The 26034-nt window shown below is 47.6% G+C and overlaps 1 protein-coding gene and 1 pseudogene across 2 annotated transcripts in view; both read right to left on the bottom strand.

The window, feature by feature from the left end:
• ZNF831 (zinc finger protein 831) overlaps positions 1-26034 on the bottom strand; it is a 475412-nt gene that overhangs the window by 184859 nt on the left and 264519 nt on the right. The window lies entirely within an intron of this gene.
• LOC146812469 (fascin pseudogene) lies at positions 8269-9076 on the bottom strand (annotated as a pseudogene).

The following is a 26034-nucleotide window of genomic DNA, read 5'->3' as shown; positions in this document are numbered from 1 at the left end:
TACTACAAACGAAAATCACATCATAGAATACGTTTTTAATTTCCTTTCAACTGCTTTCATTTACAATGTGACTTATAAAAAACTAAATTGTTGCATAAAATAAATTTTAGATATAAGCATTGCATCCCCAACAAAAACACACATTTCTCAAAACACTGACAGACATATCTGCACTCTCAGGCCGGCTATCAAACAGGCGAGTCAAACATGAGGTTTTCTGTAAAAGGACCCCAACTCTGAATAAACTCATCTTGCACCATTTGGAAGGAATCTTGGGCCAGATGTATATACATTAAGAATACTGATTTCCTAATTGTGATTCTCTCTGAATTGCAATTCGGAAATTGGTTTTCCGAATGTATGAAACTCATTGAGTTCCATTTAGGGATTCCTGGTGGGTCGCAAATTAATGTGCCTCATGAATATTATTAAGGAAAGTCGCAGTTTGCAACCAATTAGGAATCACAGTCATCACAGGGATGGTGGCCTGGTGAGGTCAGCGGACTACCATGTATGTGACTGCTTTTTAGGTCGAGCCTAGAGGCAGCGTGCATGCATTGCTCTGTGAGGCATTTAGTATTTCCTCTGTGGCATGAAACACGTCTACCGATTTTTGATTGGTTGTTTGGCGTGCCTTTATAAATTCCATTGGTTTGGTTGGTGCACAGGGTACATTTGTCCCCCCTTGTTGGCGTTTTGTCCCAGCCCTATCGATCGTTCCTGATACATGGATCCTTTAATTTTGGGTCATGTATTTGGTTTCACTGCACTACTTTTTCTTTATTTTTTGCGTTTCGTGCGGGCCAACACAGCCAGACGAGTCTCCAGTTTACAACGTGCGTTGTTGAAGATGAAGTGTGGCATACGTGTGAGGCTGTCTAGGCCACGTACAGCCGCTGTGTGAAGGTAAAACAAGCTGCATTTTCCAATTAATACCCTATGTAAACAAACTTTCTTTTCTCTGAAGGGTGCCACGCTTCATGTTAATTATTTTATGTTTTACTTTCGCACAGCGGCTGTATATGGCCGAGACAGCCTCACACATACGCCACACTTCATCTTTACCAATGCTTGTTTCTGTTACTTTAACCTACAGCCTCCCTCCCCGCCTTCCTTCCTGTGCCCTTGCCTCCCCACCCACCACAAAGCGCTTAGAGGCGTTGCCGCGTTTCTGAGCGTCTGGCCCTCCCTGGATGGTGGCCAAGTGGGGGAGCAGGTCGGCTTGAAACACCGTTCGTCTTTCAAAGTGTTCATGCAGTAAAAATGTGTGTCCCGGTGGAGTGGGTCATCAGATGTTTCTAGGACGCTTAAATAATCTGCCTCTGAAGTAAGTGACCCAACCACTGAGAGCTGGTAACTCCGCCTCCACCAGCACTCCCCCTGAACATGTGGAGTTCTGTTCCGTGGAAGGAAGCCGGTGTTGTGTTTGTTTCAGGCGTGTATCAATACATGTGAAAGTCGAATTCACACACCAGAATAGGTAATTTATCCACTTTACTTTGATTCCAACCTATATTTGTGCGCGGTTAGTATTGTTAGATGTGCTCGAGTGGTGCCTTTACCCTTTAATAAATATTTTGCAATCATTGCTTTACAACCATACATACGACTTTCAAACTGCAGTGTTGCTTTAATGTGTGTTACCTGCGCTCTTATGCAATGAAAGTTTATTTAAAAGGTTTATGGCAAGGAGGCAGAAATCAAGGGCAGACTACTCACCAATTCGCGGCGGGCGATCACACACTAGTCAGAGGGTCTATATACGCACCTAATGAAGGTCAATAATGTTTTTTGCAGGGTGCCCTGAGCGAAGCCACAGCCACGCCCATACGCAAGCTTTTATTGGGGGGTGACCTTAACCTAGTTGTTGACAACGACCTGGATAGGTCAGCGCAGCGCACAGGCCAGGTGGGCGCTCTCTCTCGCGCCGGGCTAGCCAGGCTGGATGATCTGGGCCTAGTGGACTTATGGAGACGCGACACCTCCGACTTCGGGAATATTCATATTATTCTCACGCTCACAAAACCTATGCCTGACTTGACTACTTACTAGGTTCTAGCACGCTTTGGGACACCACGACAGCGGTAGACATTGCCACGGTGGCACTGTCAGATCATGTGCCAGTAATGCCTACCCTGACACTGCCCCCGTCCCAACCACCCTCCAGGTGCTGGTGCCTGTGGGATGCTCTCCTCCAGCGCAAGGATGTAGTTGACCAAATACAGCACACACTTGACGACTACTTAGCCCGCAATGATAATCCAGACACACTGATGTCCACGCGTTGGGAGGCTCTGAAAGCGGTCGCCAGGGGCGAGATAATAGCCATCTCATCCGCTGACAACGGAGCGCAAGCGTAAGAGAGAGGAACTTATTCAAAAGTCATCGAATTGAAACCCATGCATCCAATGCACTGGGCCCCCCCGAATCTGGCGCCAACTGACCGCGGAACGGGCACACCTGGCCGCCATTGACCATGACAAAGTGGAATATGCAGCGCTGCGACTGCGTCACTGCTTTTATGTGGGGGGGACAAATGCGGGAGATTGCTAGCACACAAACTTAGAGAGGTCAGATAGCGCCAGGGTGTGCCGAAGATTAAGGATTGCCACGGGTCACTGCTTAGGGAAGACGCTGCCATTGCCGAGACTTTCTGACACTTTTACGCTGACCTATATGATGAGCAGCATTTGGTGGCAGAGGACATTGATGCATATTTGACACAGGCCCCCATTCCCACACTGACCCCTGCACAGACCGAACTCATAGAGAGGGAGATACGCCCGGAGGAAGTCATAACAGCCATATCGCGCCTTAAACTAGCGAAATCCCCTGGTCCCGACGGCTATACGGCAGCCTTTTACAACAGTTTTATTCTACGCTTGCCCCTGTATTGACTATGCTCTTCAACTCCTTTGCGACGTCAGGAGCGATCCCCTCATCAATGCTGGAGGCTGCAATCGTAGTCATCCCTAAACCAGGGAAGGACAAGTCTAGCTGTGGGGCATACAGGTCTATCTCCTTACTAAACATTGACCTGAAGCTATACACTGGGATCCCGGCTGCTCGAATGTCACCCTATATGCCAGGGCTGAAAGACCCGGATCAGGCCGGGTTCATCCCCCAACGGCAGACCAGCAACAACACTAAGAGGGTGCTGCACCTCATAGAGAAGGCCTCGCGTATCCCAGGGGAGTATATGCTCCTCACTATCGATGCCGGAAAGGCATTTGACCTTGTACACTGGCCATATTTTGAACAAGTGTTGATCCGCATAGACCTAGGCACAAATATGAGGACACGTATCCTCAACTGCTACCGCTCTCCTACAGCCTCGATGAGGGTCAATGGGTCCACCCCATTCCCTATCTGTAGGGGCACCCGGCAGGGGTGCCCATTGTCACCCCTGCTCTTTGCCCTCTATATGGAACCGATGGCGCAGAGGGTCCGAGCATATGCACAAATCACAGGCATTCGCTTTGGGAGCGACGTACACACTATAAGCTTGTACACAGACGATGTACTTGTCCCTTTATCAGACCCGGAAACCGCTCTTGGTGCCTTCCTGGGGGAATTAGACTCTTTTGCAGGCGCCTCTGGGTTTAAAGTTAATATAACAAAAATCTACTGCCTTGAACCTCTCACTTTCACCTCTGACCTTGGCATCTCTCCAGAGCAGCCATCCGATACCATAGTCTGACGGGTCGGTCCCGTACCTGGGAATTTCTCTAGCCCCAACATTGCAGGCCATGAGGATGGTTAATTACGCTAACCTACATGCCCAAATCAGCTGAGATTTACAGCGGTGGAAACACTACCCCATCTCCTGGTTGGGTCGGATCGCGGCCATTATAATGACGATACTCCCCAAACTTCTTTGCTTATTTCAGACACTTCCTCTGCAGCCGCTCAATGGTTGGCTGAGCCGTGTACAATCGGAACTCTCTCACTTCATATGGCAGGGTCGGAAACCGAGACTGAAGGGAGCGGTCTGCACTCTGCCTCCCGATGATGGAGGCCTAGGGGTCTCGGATATAGCCCTCTATTACAAAGCGGCACAACTTCGATATCTGGTTGAGTGAAGCCGCACTGAATCAGAGAAGTACTGGCTATTTCAGGATCGTGCTGTGGCTGGCACTTCTCTTATGAAGATCCCCTTCCTTCGAAAGCCGCAGAGACCTCCCAACCTCTACGCCTCTCACATCACACGTCCTATACTATCCGTATGGGACCAGACCTGCAGGAAACACTACTTGACGACCTTCCCATCCCATCTCACGCCACTCCTTGACAACACCGACTTTAGCCCCGGAGCGGACAGGACATCCTTCCCCCTGTGGAGATCCGCAGGAGTTCGCGCCTTGGGTCAATTATTTGACGCCAATGGCTTCATCTCCTTTACGCAACTGCAAGCGGATTATGGCCTCATGGTATCGGAAAGGCTACATTACCTGCAGCTGTGACACTGGGCACAGCAACTGGAAGTAAAGCCACAGGCACAACACCGCCATACCCTCTACGAGAGGTTGCTTATCACTCGACCCTCTGACAAGAAGCTGATCTCGGATCTATACCAAATGCTTCTATCACAATACACGCCTACATATCATGTGGGCCGTGTGCGCTGGGAGATGGATCTCGGCCGAGATCTCAGCACTAAAGAGTGGGAGGGAACATGATTTAGGGCACGTCACACTGCCAGTCACACAGGTCTCCCTGAGACCCTAACCAAACTCGTGTATTATTGGTATTATACTCCCGAACGCTTCCACCGGGCCGACCCGGCACATAACCCAGACTGCTGGAGGGGATGTGGGAAACAAGGAACTTTAGTCCATCTCCGGGAGTGTGAGTACCTACAAGGCTACTGGTCTCAAGTATTGGATGAGGTTGGCAAACACCTGGACACAGAACTCCCTAGGTTCCCTGCCTACGTTCTCCTGGGTGTCCCGAACCCACTTACGTATCCCCTGAAATCTAGGAGGGGGCGACAGATAGTGATTGCACTGGGCACGGCTACTCAAAACATACTGATACACTGGAGGTCCACTCGCATCCCCACATTCACCAGGTGGCTCCAACGGATGTGGCACGTACTGGGGATGGAGTAACCCTCACTCACCTTGGCAGGGAAGGGTTCAACATTTGGCGATCCCTGTCGGCCTTTTTCTGACACTCCTTGCCCAAGAGTTCCGGGAGCTAACATGCCCTAGATACCTTCGCCTCCTACGGCTGGCCCCTCAGAACTTGACTTCCGAGCAGACCCGGCCCTAAGGGCGCTGTAGCGCAACGACATAGCAATACCCAAGCAATCGTGGACAGGGAGGGGAGGGGCTGGTTGTCTATTCCTTCATCCTTTTCTCTTTCTTTTGTGTTTCTTCTTTCTATCGGGGAGGGGGGTAGGTTTGTGTTGGTAAATTGTTGTTAATTTACTATGCCACTATACGCACAGATTGCATACCCCGAGTTCATTGTATCTCGTATGTAGCGCCCGATCCTCCGGTAGTCAACAGCCATATGGGCAGGTGTGTTACGAATAACAAATAAAAAGATTTAAACCTAAAATGGCTATGGCATTCAATCAATGTAAAAGAAATGCGGTAGGATAGTGCTGGTTTCATAAATTGTTTTTTATTTTGATTGCCAAAAATTGAGAAAGACAATAGTTCTCGCATAGGCGAGACCTATTGGCTTTGCCAATGCTTGTTAATCAAGCAATGCTTTTAAAAAAAAGTTTAGCACTTTTTCCTTAAAGGAAAATGGGCTGTGTTTAAAAATTAAAGAAAATGAAACCTTGAAGTGTCTTTTTTTAAGAGTAGGCAGTGGTCCTACTTTAAAAAAATATTTTTGTTTACATTCTCAAAGGGGAAGGGGTCCCTTGGGGACCCCTCACTCTTTGCAAATGGGTTGCCGCTAGTTTTAAACTGCGGGTAAAGTAATACTGCTTTGCAACCGGAATTCGGTTGCAAAAGAGTAATACATACCATACCGATTTGATATTTGGCAGAGATGCCCTAAACACCCTCATTCCATATACCAAATCACAAATGCGAAATTGCAATTTGTACATTTAAAAAAGCATTTTTCCGGGCCGGTAACATAAATATTAATTTTTAGGAACAGATATATACGTTAAGGCAGCCAAGACATATATTTTAGACAGGAAAAACCTGTGTCCTTCTGAAAGGGGTTGTGGGGGATCTGAATACCACAGCTACTATTAAGATGATATTACAGACATGTTGGCCTTTTTGTAGCCAGATTTTGTAATGGAAGTGTACTTCTGGGACTTTGATTCAGAACATTGCTCAGAGTTCTTGCAATCATCAGCCAGTCAGCCCCTGTTCAGAGGCTCCTTTTGCACAAGTGCTTGGCTTCTCTCATTCTGAACAGGCTTTTATTTCCCTGGTGTGTCAGGCCTTCCTGCCCTTTACTTCAGGGGAGACGATGTCTGCCAAATAATAGTATGTGTGAAAAGTCTGCTTTATTCAGACAGCTGCACAATCACATCAAGATGCAAACCTGCCTAACATCTTACAGACTGCACAGATACCTCAGTAGACACCAGCGGCGGCCGGCTCAGGTAAGCGAGGTGAGACAGTGCGTGGGCGGGGTGGGGTGGGAGAGGGGGAATTCGACAGACGACGGACTAGGTATGATTAAATAAATAATGATACCTATTTCGTCGTCTGTCGGCTTCCTCCTTGCCGTGCCTTGCCTCACCGCACTTACCTGAACCGACAGCCGCTGCTAGACACTCATCAAAACTAAGCCCTCTTCTAAAGAGCAGAGTGCAGATATAATATGTCTACAAGACACTTGGATCACAAAGGATTGGTCCACTGAAGATTATATAGTGCTGGACCGGCCTGCTCTCCCTGTGAATAGAGGACATACTAAAGGAGGTATTGCTATTATGCTAAGTACAAGTCTTAGTTGGTCATATAAATAATTTTTTCATGCCTCCACCTTAATTCAGGCATTAAGCTAGATTTCAAGGATGCCAAGGATTATTCAAATTCCCTGTTGATCGTAAATGTATATTTACCTCCTGATGCATCTTACTCTCACCTATTAAAACACCTATTTGTTTTTATCTCCTCTACCTTGGAAAGGGAAGATTGCAGGTTTCTAATGATAGTTGGAGATTTGAATTCTAAAGTCTCTTCTCACAGTATAAGGGTATTCTCTAACACAGCAAAAAACAAGCAATTGCAATGCATTAGGTCTCGCATTTACGCGAGTTTGAGCTATTGACATTGCAAATAACAATGCCTATTGGCATTGTCATTTACAATGCCAATAGCTTTAACTCGTGTAACTGCGAGACCTATTGCATTGCAAATGCTTGTTTTCTGTGTTGTATAGCGCGACCCGAAGGTATTGGACCACATTACATGAGCACCAGTTCCTTTACACAAGGACACACAGATTCATTGCTTTGGTAGGCACGGGAGATTAAGTGATCTGCCCAGAATCACTGGGTGTTGAGCCGACACCGATATTAAAGTTTTTATCACTGCAGGCTGTCATAAATGAAGTGTGCAGTCTTCTATAACCTGACAAAGTTTCCCTATTCTTTACAACAATCATCGTACAGTGGAGTATTTGTTCTCACACTGCAGCGCCATGTTTGTCCATGACTTGACTAAGAAGATTAATCGCGTAGATGAAGGCCGGCTCTCAGCCACTCTTGAAACACCCCCCAGGGCGCGCGCCATTGTTCCGCCTTTGAGTGGGAGGCGCTGGACGTATCCTCAAGTGTTCTTGTTCAGGTGTCGTGTTGACAGACTAGTGTGTGCCAGGCTCGGATGGAGTACTTCCTAAGCGTCACATGTGCACGGAGCAAGCCGTATTGCGTATGAAACAACCTCTGAATTGTGCCACACACCTGCATAGTCTGTTTGTGCATTAGGTGACGGTCTTAAAATACAGTGGCTTTGAACATCTCCTAGGTATGAACGGACTCGACTTGTTTGAAGCCAACAGTGAGCAGCACAGCACCGTTCTAACTATAAATAGGCATTGACAAAGCCAGCAGGCTTGACTTTCAAGTGGCAATGCGTGTAAATCGAGGCATTCACTCATTAAACAAGTTTTGTTTGGTAGTAGCCAGTGCTGTATAGAACATGCGATCGCGAAAGCGATCGCTTTGTTGTATGAGAGCAAGAGAAATAAAACCAAAAATAACTGCAGCGCACGTGAGCATGCAGGAAGCAAGCGATGACTGGGTAATCACTCATTGTTCTGACAAAAAATATGCTAGCTTCAGGAGTCCTCAGCGGTTGTAGGATTAAGTGGAAGAATCGTGTCCCCAGTCACCACCTCACCTTGCCGGGTGGACACGTGCCGGTCGTTGCCCGCCTTGAGCACCACCTGCGGGTAGCTCTGCTCCAGCACGAAGAGCTCGTCCTTGCCGCTCTTGCTGGACTTGAGCGTGCCGCTGGGGCCCGAGGGCACCAGGTAGCGGCCCTCGCAGTCGCGACAGGCCACCTTGCCGGCGCGGAACTCCAGCGTGTAGCCGGTGGCGCGGTCAGGGGCGTCGCGCAGGCCGACGTCGTGCGCCAGCAGGCGGTGGTCGGCCGTCTGCACGCTGTAGCGCTGCTCCTGGAAGAGCAGGGTGATGAGCGCGTCCACGCCCCAGGGCACGGCGCGCGCGGCGCTCAGGTGTGCGTAGCGCTTGCGGCTCAGGCTGTAAAGGTTGACCTGCGGGTGCATGGCCAGATGCACGCTCCAGAGCTCGCCCGTGCCCATGGTCTGTGCGAAGCAGCTGATGCGGTCCTCGCTGCCGCCCAGGTAGCGCCTCGGACTGCAGCGACCAGCGGCCATCGTCGTGCGCCACGATGGCGAAGCGGCACTCGGGGGCTGGCTCCTCGGCGGCCAGGTAGCGGCCCAGGTGGCTGTGCAGGAAGACAGACGTCGAGTCCTCGGGCCCCTGCTCCAGCGTCCAGATCTGCTTCTTCTTCATGCTGGTGGCCGAAGCGTTGATCTTGAAGCCGAAGGTCTCCGCCGTCAGGTACTTGTTGCCGCAGTTGATGAGACCGAACTGGATCTGCACCGAGTCGTTGGTGGTCATGGTGAGGGGGCTGCTGGGCGCGCTGCAGCTGCAAAATGGGGGAGCGAGGTGTGTGTGAATGTTAGGATGTACGTGCACCCTCGTGGATTTCCTGTTTCTATTGTGTGCACCCTCTCCACCGAGCAAACCCCTTCTGCTGCTGCCTGCAGAGGAACCAGCAGCCCCGCTCTGCACCCTGACAATGCCTGCTTAACACAAGCATTGGCAAAGCCAATAGGTCTGGCCTTTGAGACTTTTGGCTCATCCATTGCATTTGAATCATGCTCTATAGCCTGGGCATTGCAGACTTTGCCAATGATAGGTCTGGCAAAGTCTGCAATGCCCAGGCTATAGAGCATGATTCAAAGGCAATGGATGAGCCAATAGTCTCAAAGGCGAGACCTATTGGCTTTGCCAATGCTTTTTGTACAGGGGGGGCGGCGGCGGTGGCGAGGTGTGTGCGTGCGCGCGCGTTAGGCAGCAGCGGATGCGGTGAGGGGGTCGGCAGTGGCGGGGTGTGTGTGCGCGCGCACGTGTGTCTGTGCGTCTGCGCAAGCGCTTCCACAGACCCCACCCCAATCGCTGCGCGTGCCCCGGTCTGTCTCCCTTGAGAGGCATCTCGGCGTTAATAGGTCTCGAGAGCGAGACCTAATGAAGCCCTCTAATATCCCCACTGCCCAATTTCCGAATAAAAGTAGGAACAGATAAAAGAGGAGCTACACTTATTTTAGGTCTGAGAAGTTTAGATCTTATAATTGCTAATGGGAGGTTAGAAAATGATATTCCAGCAAATTATACTAATAAGGCCCCAACTGGGAGATCCATTATAGATTATCTAATTGTTTCTGCAGATTTCCTTTGTAATCTCATAAGTATGGAAGTTTTGGGAACTGATTTTAGCGATCATATGTTGATCTGCTCCAAATTTAATTGTATTTGTGCTAAGGTAGGTCCCTGGAACTTTAAAGGCAGCACAGTAGGGTTTAATGCAACAAATGGTAGAATTCACTGGAATACTCAAGCAACCGCTAAATTAAAAGCGAACTTAACAGCTTTGATAAAGGATAAGCAGCATTTAGTTATGGCCGAGTGTGACTCTCCACAATTTGATTTACTTGAAGTCTTTTCCCATAATGTAGGTTCTTTGGCTACATTATGTAAATCATCGCATGCTCCAGCTAAACGGAGTTCATATTTTAATCCAATGCTCACCTTAAATAGGGAAATAAATAAATTAGTGAGGGCCCAGTTCCAGAATTTTTCTATTGAACGGAGTAATATAATAAACCTATTAAAGAGGAAAAGGCAGAGGAAAAAACGCTCCTTAAAACAAGGAAGATGGCGCATGGGTGCAGCTAAAAGAGGCGGCTTAAAAAAATAACTCTAAAAAGTTTTGGGAAATAATCGCTGACTGCTGCAGCACAAGAGTGAAATCTCTTCCCATTCCTATTAAAGAAGAGGATTGGAATCTCCACCTGGTAGAACTCTACTCTGCGAATTCTAATTCTACCAGCTTTGTCCTCACTGCACCTGACTCCTTTGAAACTCCCATATTCAACTATGCACATTCAGTGAATGACATGGTTGGATCTATTAAAAAAATTAGATCTTCAGGAGCAATGGGTCCGGATGAAATCCCCATGACGGTAATCATAAAGGAGTCACTTTTGTGGGCCACGTACCTAGCCCCATTGTTTAATGTTTGTTACTCTCAGGGGAGGACACCGCCATCTTGGTCCGGAAGTATTTTAATTCCTCTGCACAAAAAGGGCCCCAGAACCCATCTGGGTAACTACCGGCAAATAGCCTTATTAGACGCAGCGGGGAAAATATTTGCACGTAGTATTCTCGATCACCTCACGGAATGGATGATGGAGAAGAAGGTCCTCCCTATAGAACAAGCAGGTTTTAGGAAAAATCATTCCACGCTGGATAAAATCTCCATGTTGAAACTAATTGAGGAGTAATACATGATCTCTCGTAGGTCAAATGTTTACACGGCCTTCATAGATTTTTCAACAGCCTTCGATAAGGTAGATTAGGTAGATCGACCATTACTATGGAGAAAATTACATAATATGGGACTGCCCGCTCCCCTGCTATCCTTAATTATTGCATTACATTCTCAAACTTGGTGGCAGGTACTAATTGGAGGAAAGCAAGGCTTATCATCTGTACTTCCCATAGAAAATGGCCTGAACAAGGTTGCTTACTAGCACCGCTACTATTTTCCTTATATATAACAGATTTACCCGATTGTTTTACCCCGTTAGACGGAGATGCACCAAAGATAGGCAGCCGTCTTTTCGCATGTCTCCTTTATGCAGACGATATAGTAGTCATGGACCTAACCCCTTTTGGACTGAATAAAAAGCTCTTGTCATTACAGAATTACACAATGGTTCATTTCTTGAAGATAAATGTATCAAAAAGCAACATTTTAATCATGAAATGTAACAGAAGTAAAAAATTAAGTAATTTTAAGTGGCAAATTGGTCTTGAAAAACTGGAGGTGGTAGATTCCTACCGTTACTTAGGGAAGCTAATAGCGGATAATACAAAGAATAAACTGCATATCGAACATAGCTCCTGTAAAGCTATATCCCATGCTAATGGTCTGCGCATTTTCAATAGTGAAATGGGCAGAAGGCATTTTTTACATCTGCTGACGGTTTTTAAAGCAAAAAGCCCTCCAACTGTGCTCTATGCTATTGAATCAATCCCTGTAAAGGATTATAGTTTTTTAGATAGGATTGAAGGACAGATTTTACGTAAATTGTGCAATTTTAACACGTTAGTTCCATCAACTGCTATTAGATTGGAATTTGGCCTGATAAGCTCCTATATCCAAGGTGTATCCAGGGTTTTACGTTGTGGATACCAGTTAAAAAATAGCGAACCTTACTCATTGGGAGGTTTTATGTGTCAAGAGATCTTTGGCGGTATTGGGGGGAAATATTCCCTATATCGTGATTTCTCTCTGGCACTAAAAGTCTTCTGTGTAAAAGGAGAATCAGTGATTTCCCTTCAGCCATTAGAATTTAAATCCTTTTTAAAAACCTTAAGCGGTAAGGTCAGCTTTAATAGAGATATTACATTCTGTAATACTAAAGAAAGATTAAAGATAATTGCCAGGACGAGCTCCCCGAGAATTTCCCAGAAATACTTATCTTGGAACCTATAACATGGAATTCGACATTGGCTCACCCTATGCCGCATGAATCTTTTACCTTTAAACTATTTAGGGGCCGATTCCAATCTCGCTCGGAAGGGCTCCGAACGCTATCCGGACGTAAAAAGTGCGAGCCATACACGTATTTTCCTACTGACTCGTACAGCTGTACGAGCGAGCAAGTACAATGCAAGAAACGCGAAATCGCCGACCGAATCGTTTCCGGGTCCGAACCACTCCATACGTCTCATCCGTAAACAAACCGTGCCGTGCTATGGAGGCGATTTATGACCGAGCCAGTACGATGCATGATTCGTACAGCTGGATCGAGTCGGAGCATCCAACACGTAAACGCTCCGGGAAGCGGACTTTGGGGGTCCACGCCTGACCCCCCTTCACCCGTAGCCGTACTAGTCAAACACAGAGGGGACCCAAGGGTTCCCCCTACACATGCATGTATGGTGCGGGTGGCACAGATGCGTCCTCACTACAGGGGGCGGCTTTGTGCGCAACATACCTTTTTCACCAATGAGAACCTCCAGATCCGAGTCGGACGGAGCCTTCTCCCAGCGAGATCGGAATTGGCCCCTTAATAGTAAACTGGTCCCAGAACATGAAAAATTGAAAAATTTGTAATTTTTGTGAGCTGAGCATTCAGTACCTGGATCATGTCTTGTTTGTTTGTCCAGCATTGGTCTTAAGTCGCCGTCGCTGGCTTCGGCCGATGTTTTTACAAAATGGTGTTAAAGATGTAGCTTCAGCTCTCGACTTTCTCTTCTCCCCGAAAAATGAAGTAGTCTGTCTAAAATTATTCAACTTTTTAAAGGAGTTTATGTATATATTCTAATCTTTTATATATCCTTTTAAATGGGCTGTTATCCCTGTGCCTGATGCCCTAATATGGAGTCTTAATATTCTCTCCTTTTTCTGATTGTATTTTGCACATGTTTTGGATAGTATTTAACTGCTTTTTGCACAACTGTGATATGTTTTGCTTTTCGCCCATTTTCGTGCTGTTAATTTTAAAACTCGATTCCCTATTGAAGCTGGATTTCGGATTATATTCTGCACATGAATCTGGTGTACCTCAACTGCTTTTTTTGCACTTGTTAGGATATGCTTTGTTACTCCTATTCTCTTGCTGCTAATTTCAAGTTAACTTTCTACTGAAGCTGGATTTTTTATTGTATTTTGCACATGAACTGGCTGCTACTTAAATGCTCTTTGCACAATTCAGGATATGCTTTGTTACTTCAATCCTCTTGCTGCTAATCCCAAACGTTATTTGCTGAAGCTGCGATGCGCAGAAAAATCTGTATATGTAGTTCTGCCATTAATGCACTTCCGCATGTTTTACTATATTTTATGTAATAATTTGTATGTATCTTTTTATTGTGGACCTCATTGGAGTTCCAAATCTTTAATAAATATTGAATTGAATTGAAAGAAAAGCCCTCTTCCACCACTGAATGTCACACTTTCTTGGCCAACCCCACAGGCCACTTCAAACTTTCTTCCCCAGCCCCTCCATGAGATAATCCCCCCGACAGCCATAACATAATCAATCATAACTTCCTTGTGCTTATCAAGCTAAAAAGAACATGCCACACAACATAGCACCGGCTCATCAGTGACATACACCACATTCGCTTTTTATACTTACAAACCTATCTCATCAAATACACCTTTCAACAGGTTACATTAAATTATACAAAAAAACACCCCGGCAATCTTACTTTAGTGTCAGAGGGTCGAACAAACTTATCTCAGTAACCTCCCTTGACTGGCGTGCAGGATACCGACACAGCCCTATCCTACCAGTAACCTCCTCCTAAATCTAGTTCACAGACCCTCTACTAATGTGGTGCTCCAGCCAGAACCACCAACCTGAAAAGCTATGGGGTAGAGCTCCCCGGCTCGCCTCTCGTCTCCCAAGCCCCACTGGGCGAGACAGTGAAAGCCAAATGACCACCACACTGTATGTGTGAAAAAGAACGCTTTAATAAGACAGTGGCACAGTCACATTAACATAAAAACCTGGTTTACACCCTACAGAATACAAGGGTTATCACACTAAACACAATGAACAATCACTAGAACTAATCCCTCTCACCCACCCTTAAAAGTCAACCCCAAATTCAATGCAACTGTTCTCCAGTGGAACCTCCCAAAGGTAACCTCAAATGCCCAGCTGTATATACACCTTGCTGATCAACCCCACAGGCCAAAAACAGTTTACTTCTGCTCCTGCACCACAGACTCGCTATTCCCCTCGATGATCGCCTGCATGAGCTGATCCACTGGACCAGCAGCAGGACCAACCATAGCATCCTTGCCAAGAACCTGCCACCAACAAAACATTTCCCAGAGGAGGAATTTCTCTGCTCTGGCCCTTAAAACCAACTTTGCCCTCAACAATGAAGTTAGTTTATCCTTCAGTGCCATTAAATATAACACCATGCCCACGAATAAACAAGCACTTACAATGCAACGGTCTCGGCAATATTATAGGTAGAGCTATTGGTATTGCTCATTATTTTTTTATCATTAAATGTATCCCTAAATAAATGGCATTGTCATTTCTATTGGCATTAGCTTTTTTTTTGCATATGTGATACCTATTGCATTAGCAGAGAGAGAGTGAGGTAGTGAGATAGAGAGAGTGAGGTATTGAAATAGAGAGTGAGGTAGTGAGAGAGAGTGAGGTAGATAGAGAGTGAGGTAGTGAGATAGAGAGTGAGGTAGATAGAGAGTGAGCTAGAGAGTGAGGTAGTGAGTGATGTTGTGATGTAGTGAGATAGAGAGAGAGGTAGTGAAAGAGAGAGTGAAAGTGAGTTAGTGAGATAGAAAGAGATAGAAGGATTGCGAGCAGCCCGGTGGCAGTGGGCTTGCTCGTAGGAGCTGAGGGCTGCGTTTGAGCGTCTAAGTGTTTTTAGCGCGTTGTCACGCCGATCAAAGCGGCGACACGCACCCGCTTTTAAATTGTTTGCTTGTGTTGTTTAACCTGCACTGAAAATTCACAGGTACCTTTTTGCTTCTCCTGGGGCCCAGCGAGGCTGGCTGGCAGCTGATTCCACCTCAGGCGCCTAGCGGTAGTGGCCGCCATCTTGGATCGGGCTGGCTCGCCCGACCCCACCCACGCCACTCCCCCCACGCTGCTCCTCTATTTAAACGTCCCCTATGTGTCAGCGCAGCGGACGAGCGCAGCGGGCGCGCCGTAGGCTCGCCGGAGTCAAGCCAGAGTCCTGCCCGTCTGCGCCCGTCCGCGGCAGGCCGGGGCAGGGGGCTCTCCCTTATGCCCTCCCGCTGTCATACACATCCTCCGATCTCCTGTCTCACTGGATCCCTGGCACCATTAGTCCCATTGTGTCTAACTCATTACAACATTTAAATCTCCTTACGAGCCCCCCCGTTGCACCCCCCGCCGTTATTCAAAGTTGTCTTCTTCGGCCTCGGGCCGCCGCGCCTATTCATTCCATTTTGCCTGTTTCCCACACGCCGTCCTATAATACCACTGCCATGCTCCTCAATACCAGATCTGTCGCTAGTCATCAGCACGAGCTACACGACTTTCTTGACAGCCACAACCCGGACCTCTTGTTCTTAACAGAGACCTGGCTCAAGTCAGACTCCCTCCCCAACGTCCTAGCCGCACTCCCCCCCTCTTATTCCATCATTCGTGCGGATCGCCCGGAGGGCAGGAGAGGCGGTGGAGTAGCTTTGATAACACATACTGACTCCCCCTTTCAAATACTCCCCTCTCCTCTTATCCCTGAGGTAGACTGTCTAATAATTCGTGCTAGCTCTCACTCTACCCCCCTCACTGCTGTTCTTATCTATCGACCCCCTCACACAACTTCCAATTTTGTTTCCTCCCTTCAGGACATCCTCGCCACACTGGTTATTAACAACTCCTCCGTGTTGGTGTTGGGTGATTTTAATTTTTGGCCCAACGATCCCGGCGAAACCCCCCTTTCCAAAGAATTCACCAGCCTCATGACCAGTCTCAACTTTTGTCCCCTCGTTCACAGCCCCACCCATGTTCATGGCCACTCGCTCGACCAGGTTTGGACCTTAAATATCCCCACCACTTCTCCTGTCATCTCCCCCTGTTCTTGGTCGGACCATTTTTCAATCTCCTTCTCCCTCGCGTTAGCCCCTGTGCCTATACCCCTTCTCCCAAAGAACATCTGGGCTAGAAAATGGGGTAAGGCAGACTTGCCATCGTTTTGCTCATCCTTGGCCAACTCTTGCCCTGACCTCTCGGGCCTCGCCGCCCTGGACCAGCTGACTATCATTGATGGCTGGCTGACCCAGGCAGGCGATGAGTTTGCTCCCCTGAGACGGGTCACGGTGAAGCGTGCCCATGCTGCCAATCGCTGGTTTACCCCCGATCTTAAGGAGAAGAAATTAGCCGCACGTAGAGCAGAGCGCGCATGGAGAAGAGAATATAGTCCCGCCAAAAAAATCTTCTACCTCTCTGTGCTCAAAGTATACAAACAAAGCATACTTGACGCAAAGACCCTGTTCTACTCTAACAGGATACTAGCAGCTGAATCTCAATCTAAAGAGATTTTTGCTACAGTACATGAGCTTGCCTCGTCTAATAGAGCCACGGCCTCGATCCCCCCTTCTCAACCGCTTTGCGACTCCCTCAACGACTTCTTCGTTGATAAGGTCGCAACAATCAAGGCTAATATCTCCCCCCCTTCCCTCACCTTCACTAATCCCTCCCCCCCTGCTATCACTTCCAAATTCACTACCTTCCCCCCTCTGACCACAGTTACTCTCCCTCCCCTGCTCCAAAAGGTAAAGTCAGGTTCCCCCCTAGACTTTGCCCCTGCTCGTATCCTGCGAGAAGTCTTCCTACACTGCCCTACCCCTTCCCTTACACTTTTAAATGATTCACTCAAATCTGGAGTGGTCCCCACTGCCCATAAATTTGCGGCAGTCATTCCCATTCTAAAAAAACCCGGTGCCGACCCTTCATCCCCTTCCAATTACCGTCCCATTTCCCTGCTACCCTACCTGGCCAAGGTTTTGGAGACCCATGTAACCAGCACCCTGAGCACCTATGTGGAAGCCAACCACTGCCTCTCCCCCCGGCAGGCGGGCTTTCGCCCCCTCCACTCGACGGAGAAGGTAGTGATCTCAGTGATGGACAGCCTACGTGAGGGCATTGATACCAACGTCCCTCAGGCCCTCATTCTTTTAGACCTATCCGCCGCATTTGACACGGTGGACCACTCCATCCTCCTCACCCGTGTCAAGGCGGCGGGTATAGAGGGCCCGGCCCTCACCTGGCTTAAGTCCTTCCTAAGTGACAGGGCTCAGGCAGTCCACCTTGTTGGCTTCACCGCTGCCCCTTGTAAGGTTGCATGTGGAGTTCCCCAAGGCTCCTCCCTCTCCCCTCTTTTGTTTAATTTATACATTTACCCCCTCATTTTTATGTTACAGCAGCTCGAGGTCACGGTGTTCAATTACGCCGATGACCTCCAGCTAATTTTTGACCTTTCCCACTCCACTTCCTCTGCCTCAAATGTCCAATCCGTCATGCTGTTCATCCAGGATTGGATGAACTGCAACCACCTCAAACTCAATCCGGACAAGACGGAATTAGTCCTGACCAGAGGTGGTTGCAGTCCCTGGTCCCCCTCCCACTGGCCCCCCTCACTTGGTGTTCCCCCGCTCCCAGTTCCTAAGGTCAAGACCCTTGGCATCCTCCTGGATCCCTCACTTTCTGTTCACTCTCAGGTCAATTCAGTTGTTTCTTCCTGTTTTTTTTCCCTTCGAATCATTAGGAAGATTTCTCGTTTTTTTTCTTTACCTGCCCTAAAAATTATAGTGATGGCCATGGTGCTCTCGCGCCTCGACTACGGGAACATCATCTATAATGGCGCTCCAGCCTACGCCACTCACCGTTTGCAGCTAGTGCAGAATCAGGCTGCCCGCCTGATCCACGGCCTGCCCAAACACCATCGAGCTACTCCCCTACTGCAGGCCTTGCACTGGCTGCCGGTGAAAGAGCGTGCTCTGTTCAAGCTTGGCTGTACTACTTTCCAGGCTAAAACAGGCACTGCCCCGGAATATATCTGTTCTGCCATCACCCCCTACATACCCGGACGAGAGCTTAGGTCTACTCATCAGGCTTTGTTAACCATCCCCCGCTTCAGCAAGAAAAAGACTGGCGGTACGAAATTCGCAGTGCTCGCTCCTGCATTTTGGAACTCCCTCCCTCCGGAACTCCGCATGTCATCTTCCTACATTGAGTTCCGGAAGGGTCTTAAAACTTTTCTCTTTTCCCGCGCTTACAATGTTTAAATTCCCCTTTGCTCCTGCCTGCTTCTCACAATCCAACAGCGCCAAGAAACCGCTTGGTAAAAGTGCGCTATAGAAATGTTTTTAAATTCAAATTCAAGAGTGAGGTAGTGAGATAGAGAGTGATTGAGGTAGTGAGTGAGAGAGAGTGAAGTTGTGAGGTTGTGAGCTAGAGAGTGAGGTAGTGATGTTTTGAGAGAGAGAAGTTGTGAGATAGTGAGGTAGTGAGATAGAGTGGAGTAGTGAGGTAGAGAGTTATGTAGTGAGAGAGAGTGAGGTAGTGAAACAGTGATGTAGTGAGGGTGAGGGATGTTGTGAAGTAGTGAGATGTAAGCAGAGTGGTGTTGTGATGTAGTGAGATAGAGAGAGGTAGTGAAAGAGACAGTGAAAGTGAGTTAGTGAGATAGAAAGGCGCAGTAGCAACCCCCAGCTCCCCAGGCGAAGACGAGGAGGTTCTTGGCGCCTAGAGCAGTGGCAGGGTAAGGGCTTAAGCAGTGGGGGAGCGGATGCAGTCCGGCGGCTAGATTGCTGACCTTGGTGCGGGAAACCAGAGTTCGACACTCGGGGTCTCGTCCACATCTCGTGATCCTGGCTAAATCCCTTAACCCCCCCTCGTGCCTGAATGCGCAACGTAACCGGCGCGCATGTAAAGCGCTCCAATACCTTCGGGCGAGTTCGCGCTATATAAATAAAAAATAAAAAAAAAGTTAGGACAAGTACTTTACTAAAGCTGGCTCCTATTACTCCTTAATGTGCACCAGCATCCCCTCATTCCGAATGCACCGATCGTAAAGGAGTCTCCCCCGAGTGGAATGCTAAGTGGGTGCCATTGGTGCGGAGGGCGCAGGAGTCGGTGGAACAGATGCAAGCTGTGGCCTTAACTCTCGTGATCCTGGGTAAATCACTTACCCCCCCCCCTCGTGCCTGAATGCGCAACGTAACCGGCGCGCATGTAAAGCGCTCCAATACCTTCGGGCGAGTTCGCGCTATATAAATAAATAAAACATAAAAAAGTTAGGACAAGTACTTTACTAAAGCTGGCTCCTATTACTCCTTAATGTGCACCGGCATCCCCTCATTCCGAATGCACCGATCGTAAAGGAGTCTCCCCCGAGTGGAATGCTAAGTGGGCGCCATTGGTGCGGAGGGCGCAGGAGTCGGTGGAACAGATGCAAGCTGTGGCCTTAACTCTTGTGATCCTGGGTAAATCATTTAACCCCCCCTCGTGCATGAATGCGCAACATAACCGGCGCGCATGTAAAGCGCTCCAATACCTTCGGGTGAGTTTGCGCTATATAAATAAAAAAATTTAAAAAAAAGGTTAGGACAAGTACTTTACTAAAGCTGGCTCCTATTACTCCTTAATGTGCACCAGCATCCCCTCATTCCGAATGCACCGATCGTAAAGGAGTCTCCCCCGAGTGGAATGCTAAGTGGGCGGCATTGGTGCGGAGGGCGCAGGAGTCGGTGGAACAGATGCAAGCTGTGGCCTTAACTCTCGTGATCCTGGGTAAATCACTTAACCCCCCCTCGTGCCTGAATGCGCAACGTAACCGGCGCGCATGTAAAGCGCTCCAATACCTTCGGGCGAGTTCGCGCTATATAAATAAATTTTTTTTTTAAAAAGTTTGGACAAGTACGTTACTAAAGCTGGCTCCTATTACTCCTTAATGTGCACCGGCATCCCCTCATTCCGAATGCAACGATCATAAAGGAGTCTCCCCCGAGTGGAATGCTAAGTGGGCGCCATTGGTGCGGAGGGCGCAGGAGTCGGTGGAACAGATGCAAGCTGTGGCCTTAACTCTCGTGATCCTGGGTAAATCACTTAACCCCCCCTCGTGCCTGAATGCGCAACATAACCGGCACGCATGTAAAGCGCTCCAATACCTTCGGGCGAGTTCGTGCTATATAAATAAAGAAAATAAAAAAAGTTAGGACAAGTACTTTACTAAAGCTGGCTCCTATTACTCCTTAATGTGCACCGGCATCCCCTCATTCCGAATGCAACGATCGTAAAGGAGTCTCCCCCGAGTGGAATGCTAAGTGGGCGCCATTGGTGCGGAGGGCGCAGGAGTCGGTGGAACAGATAGTAACAAGCACACCACTGCCTTTCTCCGAGGTGAAGCAGAAATGCCTCGGAGAAACGCAGCGGCGGTTTTCAGATTCGGGGGCGTGGCTAAAAAGTGGAAAGAACAGCATGGAACACGCCCCCGAATCTGAAAAAGACGGAGCCTATTTGGAGGGACAGCTCTCTCCTCCAATGGCTGGCCTCCGTTTAGGAAGCCAGCCAATGGAGGAGAGACAAAAAGAGAGGCGGGCTAAAGAGCCACTTTCAGAAACATAAGATCTCCGGACTTCTGGTTCTGCCTTCGGCAGACCGGATGGTCCCTCGACTTAAAAAGCACCCCCGTGTCTATAAAGCTGTCTCTCTTCTAACTATATTGCTCCATGCTATAATTTCTCCACTCCTTCCTCTTTCTGACATTCTGCATTTCTCTTTTTATTTTTTTCTAGCCTAATTGATTGCTGCATGTTCAAATGCACCATGGCAAAGCTGCTTCGCAATCAATGCTGTATAAACCAGGGTTCTCCAAAGTCGGTCCTGGGACAGATATTTAAGATAACTACATTTATCTAAATAGGGATATGCTAAGCTTCTGGCATGGATCCGGGCCTCCGGGACCGACTTTGGAGCACCCTGGTCTAAACTAACATTGTTCTGGCCCACAACCTCCCTATTATCCTGAAAAGTGGCCTTCAACTGCCCTACACTCCCTGTAGCCTCACACTCACTCTACTTCCTAGACCTTCTACCATGGTCGTGCTCAAGCCAGCACCATAGCCTGAAAAGCTCAGATGGAGCGCTCCACAGTTCGCGCTTCCAGCCTCATTCTGCATGCGGACTCCCTATACCAAGGCGTGTGTGAGCATCCCACACAAGTGAAGAATCCTGCAGCACCCACAGGCTTTTTGGTAGTTTGAATAAATTCATGAAAAAAGCTCTTTCACTGCCAGCACATCCCTCATAGCTTTCCATGCCAAATGTATGTGCTTTAGGTCTGGCCTAGAGACAGATTTGGATTTCTTACCAGCCTCATGCAATCAAAAAAGTGATAAATAAATAAATATCTCAATACATACAGGGTTTGGGTCAGCCCTTTTGATTCAGTGGTCTGTTCAACCAGCATTCATATTTTACTTCTGACCACCTCAGCATCTGCCATGGGACATTGAGTTTGCCCACTTCAGCCATTGGCTCTCTTGCACTTTAAGTGATAGAATTTTGCTGAACTCATGAGCATATTCGCTTAAAAAGAACACTTCAGTGACTTGGTAGTGGGACTTTACTTTGCCATGTTTTTTCTTTCTCTTCCTTATGCTTTTTTTTTTACTATGTCTCCATGAACATCAATTCACCAAAATGCCAGGTGTAGTGGAAGTGACATCACATGCCATTTAACTTTTACTTTCACTCACACATGCATGCTTACCCATACACACACAATCACACATAAGCACCACACTCTCACCCACAGACACGCACACAACATACATTTAAAAGTATTTTTTACTTACCTCAGCTGCCAGGGAAGGTCATATTCCGGCTAAATGTATTCCAATCGTTATTACTCTAATAGAAAATAATAAAAAATTATTCACAATTAGTGTCATTAAAAATTGACATGAAACGAGGAAAGTGGAAATCCAACCGAGGTCCATATTGATGAGCCGGCCTTTTGTTCCTGGCATTGATTTTGCCATCTCAGAGGGCATGGGTCAAAAAGTCAGTGCCAGGGGTCGCAAGGGACAAGCCAAGGGTTGCAGCTGTGACCCCTTTTGGCCCCAAAATAAAATCTATGTATGTCTTCAGTTTAAAGTAACTGAAAGCTTATAGTGCCTTTTCTTTGCTCCAATAACAATCATATTTTCCTGTGGCACATTAAAACTCAAAAAGAGTTTCTACAATGTGTCTAGGGACACCAACGTGCAAGGAAGCATTACTACTGTTCATTTACAACTAGATGGTATGGTTAATTTTTATAAAAATATATAATGTTTTGCAAACTTATTGCACCACGTTTAAATGGTAACATGTTTCTTTTTATTTTTCCACTTTTTTATTTTATGGCATATGCTTGCAGTAAAGGAAAGACCTATTAACTTTGCCTGTACTTGTATATTTTGGTATAATTGCCTGTTGTTTCAGCTTCCCTCTACAATGCTCATTTATTCTTGCCTTGCTCACTGTGCATTGCAGGTTTAACAAAGATATGAACAGAATCGTATACTCAAAGGACCCCTTCTGTGAATTTCATGAATCTAAAAGCAGCCTGTTTTAAGATATTATTATGAAGTTATAACATTTATTTATGGAAATCTGCCTTATAATATGTATATAATCTAGGTCTGCAAGCCCCATATAAAAGCCTGTCTCATTTTTTTATTACAGGCGATGTGTGACGTACCGTAGACAATGAACAGTAGTAACTTCTTATAATTCAGTTCTGACATAACAAAGCCTACTGCCAGAATCAGCAGCCTAGGGGAAAGGTAGGTCACAGAGCACAAATAAGGCTGCAGTTTAAAAAAACAAAAACAGAATGATGCTGTTCCTTCTTCTGCTCTGTTTTTCTAGGTTAATAGTGATTAGCTGAAACTGCCAACATGTTTATATTTTGCACATTTTAGGTAATTATGAGAAAGGCAGAATCCCTCTGTATGGTTTTACACAATATAAGTTACAACGTCTTTTTTTTTTAAATCGAACTTGTACTACATTGATTCTAACATCTTTTTGCAAGTTATCTAAATGCTTTTTGGTGTGTTCAATTTTATACTAGAGATTCTAATTGTATTCTTCATGTTTACAAACATCCTATCTGTTTCATACGAAAGAGCACCTCACCGAAGGTATAGGAAGTTTGTGGGAAAGGTTAAAGTACTCCTTGTCATACATTTTAAGCAGGGCCACTGGAATTATGCGATTGTGTTGCTGTGGCATTTTTTGCATAATTATAGAGCTGTCACATTTGCCACATTATCCATCATCTGCCCCATAATCTGCAGATTTTAGTAAGAAAAAAATGTTTCTGACTCAAAAGTTTCAAAAGTTATTAAACATGCAGCTACATGTCACAATGCAGTGAAAGCCCCTTTGCAAAGGTGACTGGTCACCTTCTGTTGTTTATTGCTATATTTGGGTGTTAAACTGGTACTAATGAGGTGCAACCAACACCCAGACAGTGTTAATAAGTTTAACAATCCTCGGCAAAGCCAATACGTCTTGGCAATGCGAGGGCTATTGGCTTTGTCAATGTCAATGTCCTTTAGCAATGTTGTATAGTAGCCTCATAAGCATGGAAATAGGAGCTAAGCTGAAGCAAAACAATGATAAAGCTATGGGCAGGCTGTAAGCCCACTGTGTGTAAACAAAATGTCTGGAAGAGACAGCATGTTCACTGTCTAGCCGAAACTAAAGCCGTGGCCTAAAAATGTATGTAACTAGTGCTCATGTTAAGCGCTCAGATACCTTCGAACCTAGTCCGCGCTATATAAAACGGCAAAAATCAAACAAGCCCATTGTCCCTGAGGCCCAGAAATTTGAGGTACACAGTACACCTCAATGATAGCTGTTTTTGCTGCTAAAAGGGGATAGGTGCAGATGTAGTTGCTCTTGCATTGGGGCCCTGCCACTGCACTTGTTATGACGCAGTGCTAATGGAGAGCAGATGAAATATAACAAAGGGGACTCAGTGACGTCCGAAAGTTTCCGTCTCCTATAGAAAGGAAAACTACAGGGGAGGTGACAATGTACAGCTTTAATAAGAGTGAAGTATTAGGAATCGTCTACTGGAGAGCACATGGGGAGAAGGAGCAGAAATGTTTTTCTTTCTTCACAAAAAAAGAAAAAGGATCTGCCTCTCAGTGGAGCAGAGACCATCTACAGGGGAGGAGGGGAGCATCCGTGATGATGAGAAACTAACAAAAGGGCAGAGGCGACTATTTCCCAATGAGACGCCTCCTCCTGCTTGTGCGTCCCACCCATAGAGGCTGCTGCAGTCGGGTGTCTGGTCCCAGCGAGCTTCTGGGAGATGTAGTTTCAGCTGGATATCATGCAGGGTTCACAGATGCTCAGCTTCCAAGCACTGCACCACTACCTTTCCCAGAGTACATGGGATTGGCATGACGGACAGCAATTACTGCGGAGTTTAATGAAGAAGTGGTGTTTGAAGTGAGTGACAGCTCATGTTTAATGCACTAACATGCTACAGTGAAAACGGGCAACAGAGCAGGCGCCTGATTGAGGCAAACCCAGGCTTCAGGGGGAAGTAGGGGTAATGGTCCAGTTGTTGTAGGGCTGGGATGCTTGGCAAGTAGGGTGTAGCCTGTAAAGTTGGTGTGCTAGGACAGCAGAGAACATGGTACTCAATCTGCAGGGGGGGCGTGGTCTATCCGCGCTGCAGGATGGTCGCTTGCTGAGCACGCTCCGCCGGCCGGGCCATAATCCTCACAGTATCCGCGGCTTAGAAGAGCCATCAACCCCTGCAAACCGCGCCAGTTCATTACCTGTGGTGTGGTGAGGGGAATGAGCCGCATCTTGCCACCGTAACCGGCTGCCATCGAGGGGAAGACTGGCGGTGATCGGCCGGCCTGCCCGCCGTACGGTCCCTGCTTAACGGAGGCCGAGAGGACGGCGCCGCTTCCCGAGACCGAGCGCAGCTTCACCTCAGATTTCCGACATCCGTGGCTTGAGGAGGCAGCTGAGGGCTGGAGACTCCGTGGGGCTGCCAGTTTGATACCTCCTACTCTGCTGGCCGAGCCCGGGCCGCTGCCTAGCCGCCATCTTGGGTGAGGATCCTCACAGCTGGAGGCGACTTCGGCTGGGCCCGCCTGCCACCCGGGAGCGAGCTGAGTTTACCGCGCGGCCGCAAATACTAGCGACCTGAAAGCCGGGAATCGCGTGCACAACCATTGGCTCATCCCGGAGATCGGAGTGCAGCGCAAGGTGAGGAGCGGTCCAGCGTGTGCCGATGGGGGGCCTGCAACTTCGACTGTGCTGCGATTCCGGCGTTTGGTGAGACTATCAATCCATTTGGGGCATAGACGCTAGTGCCTGAGACCTGCCGGAGATCTCCTGTCTGCTGGGCCTGCCTATGTGACCTTCGCTTGGCCTCTGTTCCAATATTCTGCCCTATCCTGCAGGCCCAGTCACCCTCGTGCAGCTAAGGAGGGTGTGGTGCGTGTGCCTTTGTCTTGCTGAAGTTTGAGTGCCTCCCTGGAGCCTGAGGCGCTTGGACAGCACATACCTAGGGTAGCAGAACAGTGATACTTGGCAAGTACAGCCTGGGTCTCCGCTTGTGCTTCGCCGCTGCACATGCGCGCGGTGGTGTGGATACGGTATCCCCGCTTATAGCGTGTGTCTTCCCCCGGACTATCAATTACACCTGTAAAATACTACGAACACAGTGGACAGTTGCCTGGTGTCAGT

Source organism: Triturus cristatus, chromosome 7 (assembly GCF_964204655.1).
Source record: "Triturus cristatus chromosome 7, aTriCri1.1, whole genome shotgun sequence".
Taxonomy (NCBI): Eukaryota; Metazoa; Chordata; class Amphibia; order Caudata; family Salamandridae; genus Triturus; species Triturus cristatus.
Note: the sequence above shows the minus strand (reverse complement) of the source record. Positions and strands in the feature narration are given on the sequence as shown.